This window comes from Anopheles darlingi, chromosome 3, assembly GCF_943734745.1.
Source record: "Anopheles darlingi chromosome 3, idAnoDarlMG_H_01, whole genome shotgun sequence".
Classification (NCBI taxonomy): Eukaryota; Metazoa; Arthropoda; class Insecta; order Diptera; family Culicidae; genus Anopheles; species Anopheles darlingi.
The window spans coordinates 25,753,439-25,762,949 of record NC_064875.1 but is presented as its reverse complement, the minus strand read 5'-3'; positions in this window follow the sequence as shown (position 1 = coordinate 25,762,949).

The window sequence follows — 9,511 nt, the reverse complement described above, 5'->3', positions numbered from 1 at the left end:
GAATCCCTCATGGCTGTTGTCCACCACCTCTTGGATCGGGTACTTCCCTCCGACCATTACTGCCGCCAACCTACCACTGTCGGTCGCCCAGTTTCCGTCCCTTTCAGGAACTTCATAGGGCTCGGCAATTATCGCAAGGTCGCACCCCGTTTCTCCCATGCGCTGTTCCAGTAGGTCCTGCGCAACCTCACAGTGGTTCAAGTTAATTTGAATTACTTGCATCCACTGGGCTTTACCGCTGTACAGCGGGACCCACCAGGTACATGGCACCTGTCCTGTCCGACTGGACAGAGCTCGCAGTTAGGCGGATTCTTGCAATCCTTGGCAAGATGCCCTTCCGCGCAACACCTTCTGCATTTGGTGGACCGATCCACCCCTTTGCAGCCGCTCTTCTGGTGACCCCACTCCCAGCACCGCGAGCATGGATATCGTTTTGAAACGATTCGCACAGGGCAATCGTTCCATCCCACCCGCAGCTTACCAGCCTTGACGAGTTTCGTCGCTTGGGCCTCTGGCAGGACGATTTCCGCTACCTTCTTACGCTGGAAGGAGGTACGCAGCTTAACGACTGGCGCTTCCTTCAACTCCAACAGCTCGCATACTGCATCCTGCAGCTGCTTCTCTGTTGTTGCCTCATAGAGACCGCGACACTGGACGGTTCTTCTCTGAGTTAGAGCCGTTACAGTGGCCGCCTCCCCTAGGACTTTTTGCACAACTGAGGTGTAGTCCAAGCTCCTGGTGTGGCCACGCAGGTGCAACAGCATGCTTCCGTTGCTTGAGCGGGTAACGTGCTTAACGCATTTACCCAGCTCGACTAGCTCAGCTGCGCTCTGCATGGAAGCGATGATTTCCACGTACTTCTCCTCCGTCTCGGCTTTCACCAATATCGCATCAGGCTTGCGCCTTTGCGGTCTCGGTTCAACCTTCGGCGGCAACGTGGTTTCGGGTTTGGGGCGAGTTTTCCTACGCCTCACCACCACAAACCCCTCTTCATCGGTCTTCGGAAGAGAAGAGCTCTTCTCCTCCTTGCGCTCTCGTTTGCTGGGAGCCGCCTCCCCAGGCGAGCTCCTCTGCCTCTTCTCGCTCGACACCTTCGGTTCCTCATCCTTCTTGTGCATATTGCCCTGCACAACGGACGCAAACGACCTGCTTTTTGCCGATGCGAGGGTCTCTCCACCCACCGCAACCGACGAAGCGCTGTCGGTTTGGCACTCCACACTGACGAAGTTTGGAGCGAGCACGGTTTGGCACTCTACACTCCTTACTTCTGTCTGCTGCTGCCTTTCCAGGGCTCTAAGATCCTGGATCAGCTGGATCGCCAACTTGGCCACCTCCAGCTGGACCCCGCTCTTCTTATCCCGGACCAGAGCCAGGATGCTGTCGGCTCCCTTCAAAGCCAACCCTAACGGGCCAGTGGCAGCCGTGGCTACCTCCGACAGTTTTCCCTGGGCACTCTCCGGTTTCTTACCCTCCGACTTGGCGCACCGTGCAAATGGTGGAGCTAGCGGAGCGTCCCCCTCGGTTGAGCCCCGAGTGGTGGGACCAGTAACAGCCGGCTTTGCTTTCGCTGATTTACTCGCCACTCCATCACTCTTGTTGGTGCTTCCAGAGACTACAGCTCCAGAGGAGACACCTTTGCTAGCTCCCAACCCTGGTTTCTTCGAAACCCCCCGAGGTTGAATCGGCGAACGCGCCGTCTTAGAGCACTTTCCAAAAGCCTCGGCTTCCGGAGGGACATCCTCGACCGTAGCACTCATGGCGATTGCTCACTGGGTAGCTCACTTGAGTTATTTGTTCTTTGGGTAACTCACCAGTTCGCGACGTGACGATTGATAGCGGCTATCACTAGTGATGCCCACTATCACTCACACCACTAAACCGGGAGCCCGCTTAGCGTCGTTTGCTTGAGCGGGCAAGTTTACCTTTTTGCCGCACTTTAAGTAAAACAAAGCACTGGCACTTCACTGCCGCTGCGTGAAACAGGCATTCACCAGAGTGATGGCCAAATTTCACTGTTAGCGGCGCACTCTGAATTGAGTTTTTTTGCGATTAAAGCGGATCACAGATTTGTGTGTCCTTTCGCTATGGAACTCACACTCACACATCACTTGTGTACTTGTGTGAGATTCAAAAAAGGTTGCATTATGCCAAGGAATATTTAGCGCCAAACCAATAACAGCTCAAAGCTAATCTAAATTCTTTCGTGTCCTTTTTGTTAAATAAAAAATGATCTCGTTAAATCTCAGGGAAGCTATTGGTTGATAGTCGTATTCAAATCAGTGTAGCAGTTAAATGTTAAATAATAATAGTTAAATAATTAGTTAAAACATCTAAGTGCTTAGTTTGACAAATTCTAGAACTAGAACTGCCTTGTTTAGACTTTAGATTTAGACGTTTAGATAATCGACCGTATTATTCTATTTGATTAGAATATTCGTAGTTATTCTGCACAAATGGTGTGTGAAGGTGATGTTAAAATTTCAATTAGAAAATAAATAAAAGTTAACTGAAGTCATGAATTTGAGAAATGAGCAAGAAGTTCGTAAATTACGTAAGTTTGACTAGGTTACTGAAATCAGCCTATTGGTTGCAGGAACAACTGTTTAATGATAGAAAAATCTATGACTAAGCAAAATATATTAATAAAATCTTTAAAAACAATAAATTGAATCATGAAAACTGATAACCCTGAATAATACACTGAAAAAAAAGTAAAACAACAAAATGAAACACGCATCTTTCATTAAAATCTTCAATCGTCATCTTCATTTTCATCTTTGAGATTAATTTCAGTTACCAACTTTCAAATTTCGTTAAACAAAACAAATAAATGATACATGCCCCATGCCTATGGTAAGCTTTGTTTACAGCTATTTCTCGAGATCGCCAGCAAGAGAAAGTGAATTCTCTTCTAAACCTTCTACGACGTCCACGAAAACAAATAAATTTCCATTTCAAACTATTAGACACTTTAAACACTATCCACTCATACTAGCTCGTTGATCCATCCTAACGAACCCAATCCAGGTTGCCGCGCGTCGATGGCCCCCTCCTGAGGTTCACGCAGGCGACTCGGAACCACCGGTCTGGTCCGGTGGGGCACACGAACCCATGATTAGAGTGCGCGGTGGTTGCAGCTGCCCCATACGGACGGACGATCGATCGAGAGCTGTGTATTTTGAAAGTAATTATTTTATTACCGGTCCGCGTTTCTCATCTGCATCGTTAGCACAGCCGCTGGATCCGGCCCCGGTCGTTTTGGGCAGATTAACTCGATTCCCCGATCCGTTCCCGGATCAGTATCCAATTGCCTCACGAAGTGTAGGATGCTACTTGCTGCTGTTGGAATTGGTGATACCCGATCACCGTGTTCCCATGCCCGTGGTGCTAGAGTGTCGGCCAAATTTTTGATTATCGGTTAGCCGTTCGGAGGTTAGTTCCCTCGCATCTATAGCATTAGAGACCCGGCACCTGGGACTTCCATGGACTTGTAAACGAATATAAAACCGAACGGCGATGTCTATGCGCTTTTGTCTTTCAGTCTCGCAGTCTCGCAGTCTCGATCCCGGAGCGGAGCGGTCTAGATCGAGGTCAATTCCTGCTCACGATCAGCCAGCACGCCCCGCGCACGCCGCCCCATTCGCGCTCTCGAAACTCCGGGGGCGCTGGTGACCGGGGTTAGGACGATGATAAATTTAAAACCGACCATAAATTTTCAATTCATCCAAGGTACGCAATGGTTGTGCGGGGGGAATGGAGAGCGAGTAGCTGTGAGTTGTAGGAGTTGGGAGGTGGAGTAGGAGAAGGAGAAGACCGCTCTAAAATTAATACCCTCCCTGGTCGAGCAATGACCACGCGCGAGCGCGCCAACGATTCCCGCGTGCAGATGCAGATTAAGAACTCCTCCAAAAGGACGGACAGACCGAAGACCGAAGGCCTTCGAGAGTGCAACGTGGTCGTCGGCATGATCTGACCGGGCACCGGCACACGCCAGGGGACATTTTCCTGGCAAGAACAAGCGAACTCGGCCTCGGTCTCGGTCTCGGCGTGACGTCCGCACGACGTCACGTCGTGATTTCGGTTTTTCGTGAGATTTTGAAGAATCAATGCCAACACTAGCACCGGCAGCAGTACCAGCAGCAGCCAGTCCATGGGCATGATGGTGATGATGCTGATGATGATGGTGATGATGATGGTCGGTTTGGGCTGTTTATTCTGTTCGTTTTTCTTTGTTTTTTCCCGCTTGGTTGGAATGATTCTCTTTCCAAAATCGTGTCTTACGGTGTACAGAGGGATGTAGAGAGTGGAAAAGTGGAAAAACAAAACATCGAGAGAAAGACAGAGAGAAGGAGAAGAGAGACATGCCAATGTTGGAGGAGAACGAGAAGGGAATGGTTTCAAAAGTATAATAATAAATAAAGCGAAGAAATCAGCCCATCGGCCCATTTGTCTCGTCACTCGACTCGTCGTCGTCGTCGTTTGCAGCAGTCAACGCCAGTGACAATGGATGCCAGGGGACCGTTGCACCGCCAAAGTGATGCACAGCGAGCTGCACCTTCCGATTCCTTCTCGAGAGAATGGCGCACCTCGGGAATGCTGCTGCTGACGATGCTGCTGACGATGCTGCTGCCGCCGCTGCTGTTGATCATGCTGAGTCCGGGGCATCGTGATTTGCTCAGCATTCGGAATGCTCTTTTCCCGGGAAAATTAACATTCGACATTCCATGGGGCCGAGGTCCATGGGTGTTGCGTCACCATTCGTGCGTGCCGGTGCGTGCCGGTGCGTGCCTTAGTTCTACTCCTACACCACACCACAACACGCCGCTAAAGGTTTGATGGGATTGGGCCCTACAATGGGAAATGTCCCGCTGTCTGGGCGTTTTTTAGAGAAATCGATACCGGCACCTGGGCGAACGAGACTCCCGGAAGGGGTCTCGCTCTGGTGCCCGGTAGGGTGCTGCTCCCCTAGAGCCGGACCGGCACCGGTAACCTGTGCGCTCGGATGGAGGCAGCTGCAGCGATTGTCAAAGTTCGTTTAACTTGCTCCTTACGGCGGGGGGTTTTCGATTTGAATAATGTTTCTTTTTTTGTTTTTTTGGAGGAAGACCAAGGTAGGACTCAGGGAAGGGAGCAGCCCAAAAGATGCTGACACTGTGGTGTGTCAGGCTGTACGGCAACATATGCTGCTATCGAGTGGTATTGAACGCATTTCGAAATTCATTCGATTGCTTTCGAGTCCGTTTTTTTTTATTTTCAATTTCTTGTTTTACATAACGAAGAGATTGCTCCAAACAAATGATAGAATAATGGAATCTAAAGAAGTCAATCAAAGATAAAAGAGAAAATAAAAACAATGGTCATTCGTTTATATAGATGCTGGACAGATCTATGATATTTAAAACAGTATGTTACAGATCCAGATTTGATTACTACTTCCTATTATCAGTAGCAGCATAGAAGATAGAAGGTATTCAGTTGTCAAGAAAAGACCATTTTAGACAAGGTTCGTACAATCTCATTTATAATGTCAATTGGGGTATGTAAAGGATTCCATTGTTCGATAGCCTGCATTTCTGCAGATTTCAATTATTTCTTTTTTTTCTGCGAATCATTTTGTCACTCTCTCACTGCGCTGCACTTTGGCACAGCAAAATGTTCCAGTAAGTAAAAACGATTGAAACATTTCTCTGGCGTCGTAAACCACATAAACGTAATAGTTGATGGAAAATAACTTTACACTTGCTTCTAAACGAATATTAGGTTGCTTTCGAATGTGCTGCCCTGCTTCAGTATGCTTTTGCCTTACATTCCTTCCACCTGAAGTAACTATTCTTCACAAAGTGATGCCTTCCAAACAGTTATCAGCAGTTAGTATATTCATGGAAACGGAAAATATTTAGCTTACAGTTCAGCATCTACAGCTCTGCTTTTAAGCTTCCTTGAATATTGCTTCAATAAGTCTTCCGATCATGAGAACAATTTCAGGTGGTTGGAATTTCATTACCACTACTCAAGCAAAGTGCTACAAACATACTTCGAGTGTTTTACACACAATTCTGCTATTCTAGCAAGCAATGGAGTAATCCATTCTATTTCATCACCAATCACAGTAGCACTGCTGTTGATGTACACAAAGGATCAACTGCGATGATACAACGTCCAGGAGGTGGAAATGTTTCAATTTAAGCCAAATGAAACTATCACATCAAAGCCTCACTTGATCATTTGGTTGTACAATGCTGCTGCTCCTCCCTGCACTCCTACATGGGTGATATAATTTGAAAATTGGATTGCCAAAATTCACTTTACCTTCATCGCAATCGAAAGCGCTGCACTCAGCCCTCAGCGTCTTTGGGGCTGATGAAATTCAGTTTCCTTCAATTTGTACCGCTTTCCGTTTCGCATAACGAGCATTCGCCTCTCGCACACAACAACAACAACAACAACAACAACCATGGCTCGTGCGGCAAGAAGAAAGTTTTTGTTTTTCTATCCTCCTGCCAACGTGCCACCGTTGCTGCAGTTTCCTCCAAAATTTTGCGGGTGAAAACGCAACAGCAGAACAGCCTCCTCTCGCGTGCACACCACAATCATCCGCACCACGAGCGGTCGTGGTACTTGGAGTGTGTTGACTCGACGTGGCAACGGCACCAAGCCAAAAATCGGACTCGCTCTCTCTCTCACCAGCTCTCGGTGTGCAGCAACAAGCAACAAACCGACAGCAGCAAACGAGCAAAGGATATGCTTTTTCCTCGAGGTTTTGCCACCGGACGACGTTATGCTCTGTTCTGTTACGATTTGAATACGATTGCGATGCCTTTTGCACACTGCTGGAAACATTCATCGTCCCGGTCCATCGTCGTGTTCCGGGCAGGGCTGCCCCACTGGGTGCCCCACTAGGAACATGGACGAAGTTCACGACGAAATTGAGTGGAACGCCTGCTCAGGCCAGACCGGCCCACGGTAGCGTGGTGGTGTATTATTTTATGCAAAACACTGACAGGAAAAGGATAGCTTGTTAGTAAAATTTACTGGAAATGAGTAAAACTGTTGTCGGGCGGTTAAGGATGTTGCGCTAGTTTTTAGTTTCACTTCGCTTCGCTTTCCATGTTCATCAGTTGGAAGTTATATTCGTCCATCATGACAGAGCAAAGAATCATCCGAGAAATGGTAGTGCAAGCACTGGCGTTAAATATCATATTTAAAAGCTTCCATTTATCGTAACCATTTCACTGTTATTCCTGGTTTTCCAGGGAGAAATTGAAACACTCTAGTAAAATGATTGCATAAAGAACAGTTTACAGTACATTTTCCAATAGCTTGAGCAAGATAAATTGTTCGTTTTAGATTGCGACTATTTTTATTAAAAGATCTCACGTTTAATACTTCATTTTCAAATGCATAAATTGATATAATTTCTTAAAACAAATCGCTTTTAGAGTATCGTTAAAATGATTTCTTTGAAAAGTTCCAAAATAATCCCCAAAAAGTTAACAAGCAACACTCCCCATAAATAATCCCTCCCCAACAAAATAATTTGCGTACGCAACTCCCGGAGTATGGTACCGGCAGGTACCACATTATTAAAGAACCGTATTTTCCGCAAGGAATAACTCATCAAAAGTGCATTACCTCAAAAGGGTAGCACATCGAGGAACCGAAAGCCTCGACCATGTGCGAAGATGAAACGTTTTGTCACCCAAAGCGACCGCCCCAAAGCCCTTTTTTCTGCTTTTTTGCACGAGAAACAACACCGACAGCGCCGGAAGTTGCGAAACTATTCGAATTCACACGTTCGCTCATCTTTTCGTAATTACATAAAGTAATGTTAAATATTAATCATGCAACTCCCAACGACAGCAACTCGCAAAGAACGCCAACGAACGCCATCGGGCCCCATGATCGGTTCGGTGGGTCCCGGCTGCGTGCCACCGTAAAGTTTGATTATTTATCACTCCCCCGGAACCGAACGCTACGCTCTTCCGGTCTGACAGGGAGAGGTTTCGAACCCAAAAACCGACGCAAACGCAGCGCTCGACTCCTCATCCTCTTGCTGGCGACGGTTCTGACCGGAACCCGGACTTTGGATCGTCGTGGCCGGAAGTGGTTAGTAGTGGAACGATTCGAGGTCGAGGTTTGACCAAGGCACCCGGGACTGGGGGTGGGTCACCAGCGACGCATCGTCAAATTTATGAAATTTTAATAAAACACCCCACGGTAAGACCGAAACGCTATAAATAATAATTAAAATTTATATCCACACCATATTGTTCCAACACTTTCGAGCTGAGTGGGCTGCCCAGAGGTGTCCTGTGGCCTGGACTGGGGCTGGTGACACTGAACCGGCACTGAACACGGCTGGGGAAAACTTTGGCTAAGAACCGAAGTCGAATCAAGTCCCGTCGGTTGACAGAAGGGAAAGGATGTAAGTTGTGTTCAATTAAAACGAGCCAATCCCAGGATCCGAATCCCTTCGAGGAGCGAAGTATTGGAAGGCAAAGCCTCTTCGAGGGAAACGAGTGATTTCTGGTAAGGGTAATGCAAGACGTCGTATAGTGACTTGTGGGCTAAGCTCTCGAGACTCCCATTCCAGAGAAGAGAGCCTTCGGATCTACGCAGGAGGATAGGAATCCTCGTAAATTACGGAACTTCTAATCGAGCATTCATTGCGGAGTATTCGCTCAACGTATTTATAGCTTAGGTTCTCGATGCGGGTACTGCTTGACAGAGGAGGTCATATGGAGCTCTTAGGATTGATAATCGATTAAATTTAGTCTGAACTTAGTCCAGGCTCGTGGCTTATTGGTCTTATGGTTAAGGAGTAATAGTCCATATTCAAAAGACATTTAACAGTTGTTGAAAACAGTAAAGTACATCGTTTTCTAGCAAGTATCCAATCATATTCCAATAATAGTTATTGGTAATCTGTAGATTATTTTTATTTTGATCGTATTTTGGTCGCAATCTTATTTCCTTTTTTAGAACTTTGTACATTGAACTCTTTGTACTGGTATTATTATTAGACCATAGAATATTGTCAACCAACTTAGTGCTATTGTTATGCTCTTTAGAAGAAGCTTTACAGATTGTACTGTTGTATTCCGATTAAAATCTCATCTACACTGCCTCATGCACTGATTGCCTCCGTTTGCGCGCCAATTTGAAACCACTCTGATGTAAATCACGACAATTTAGTTTACTCGCCAGTTATAATAATACAAAATAACGGGACAAAGTTGCCGAGTGGCGACGCAACGCTCGCCCCAAAAACCAACAACCGCCATTCGGAACATTAATATAAATTATTTTTTCATTTGTCAAACCGTCCTGCGGGGCCATTTGCAGAAAGGACGACCCATAATGCGTAATAGAATTCCCATTGCTGGTGCCGATGCTACCGATGCTACTGCTGCTGCTGCTGCTGCTGCTGTTGAACTGCTTTGCATTCTATTCCTTCGCACCAAAACGCAAACTGGTGGTTCATGAAAATCTGGTTGCAACGCACACAGAG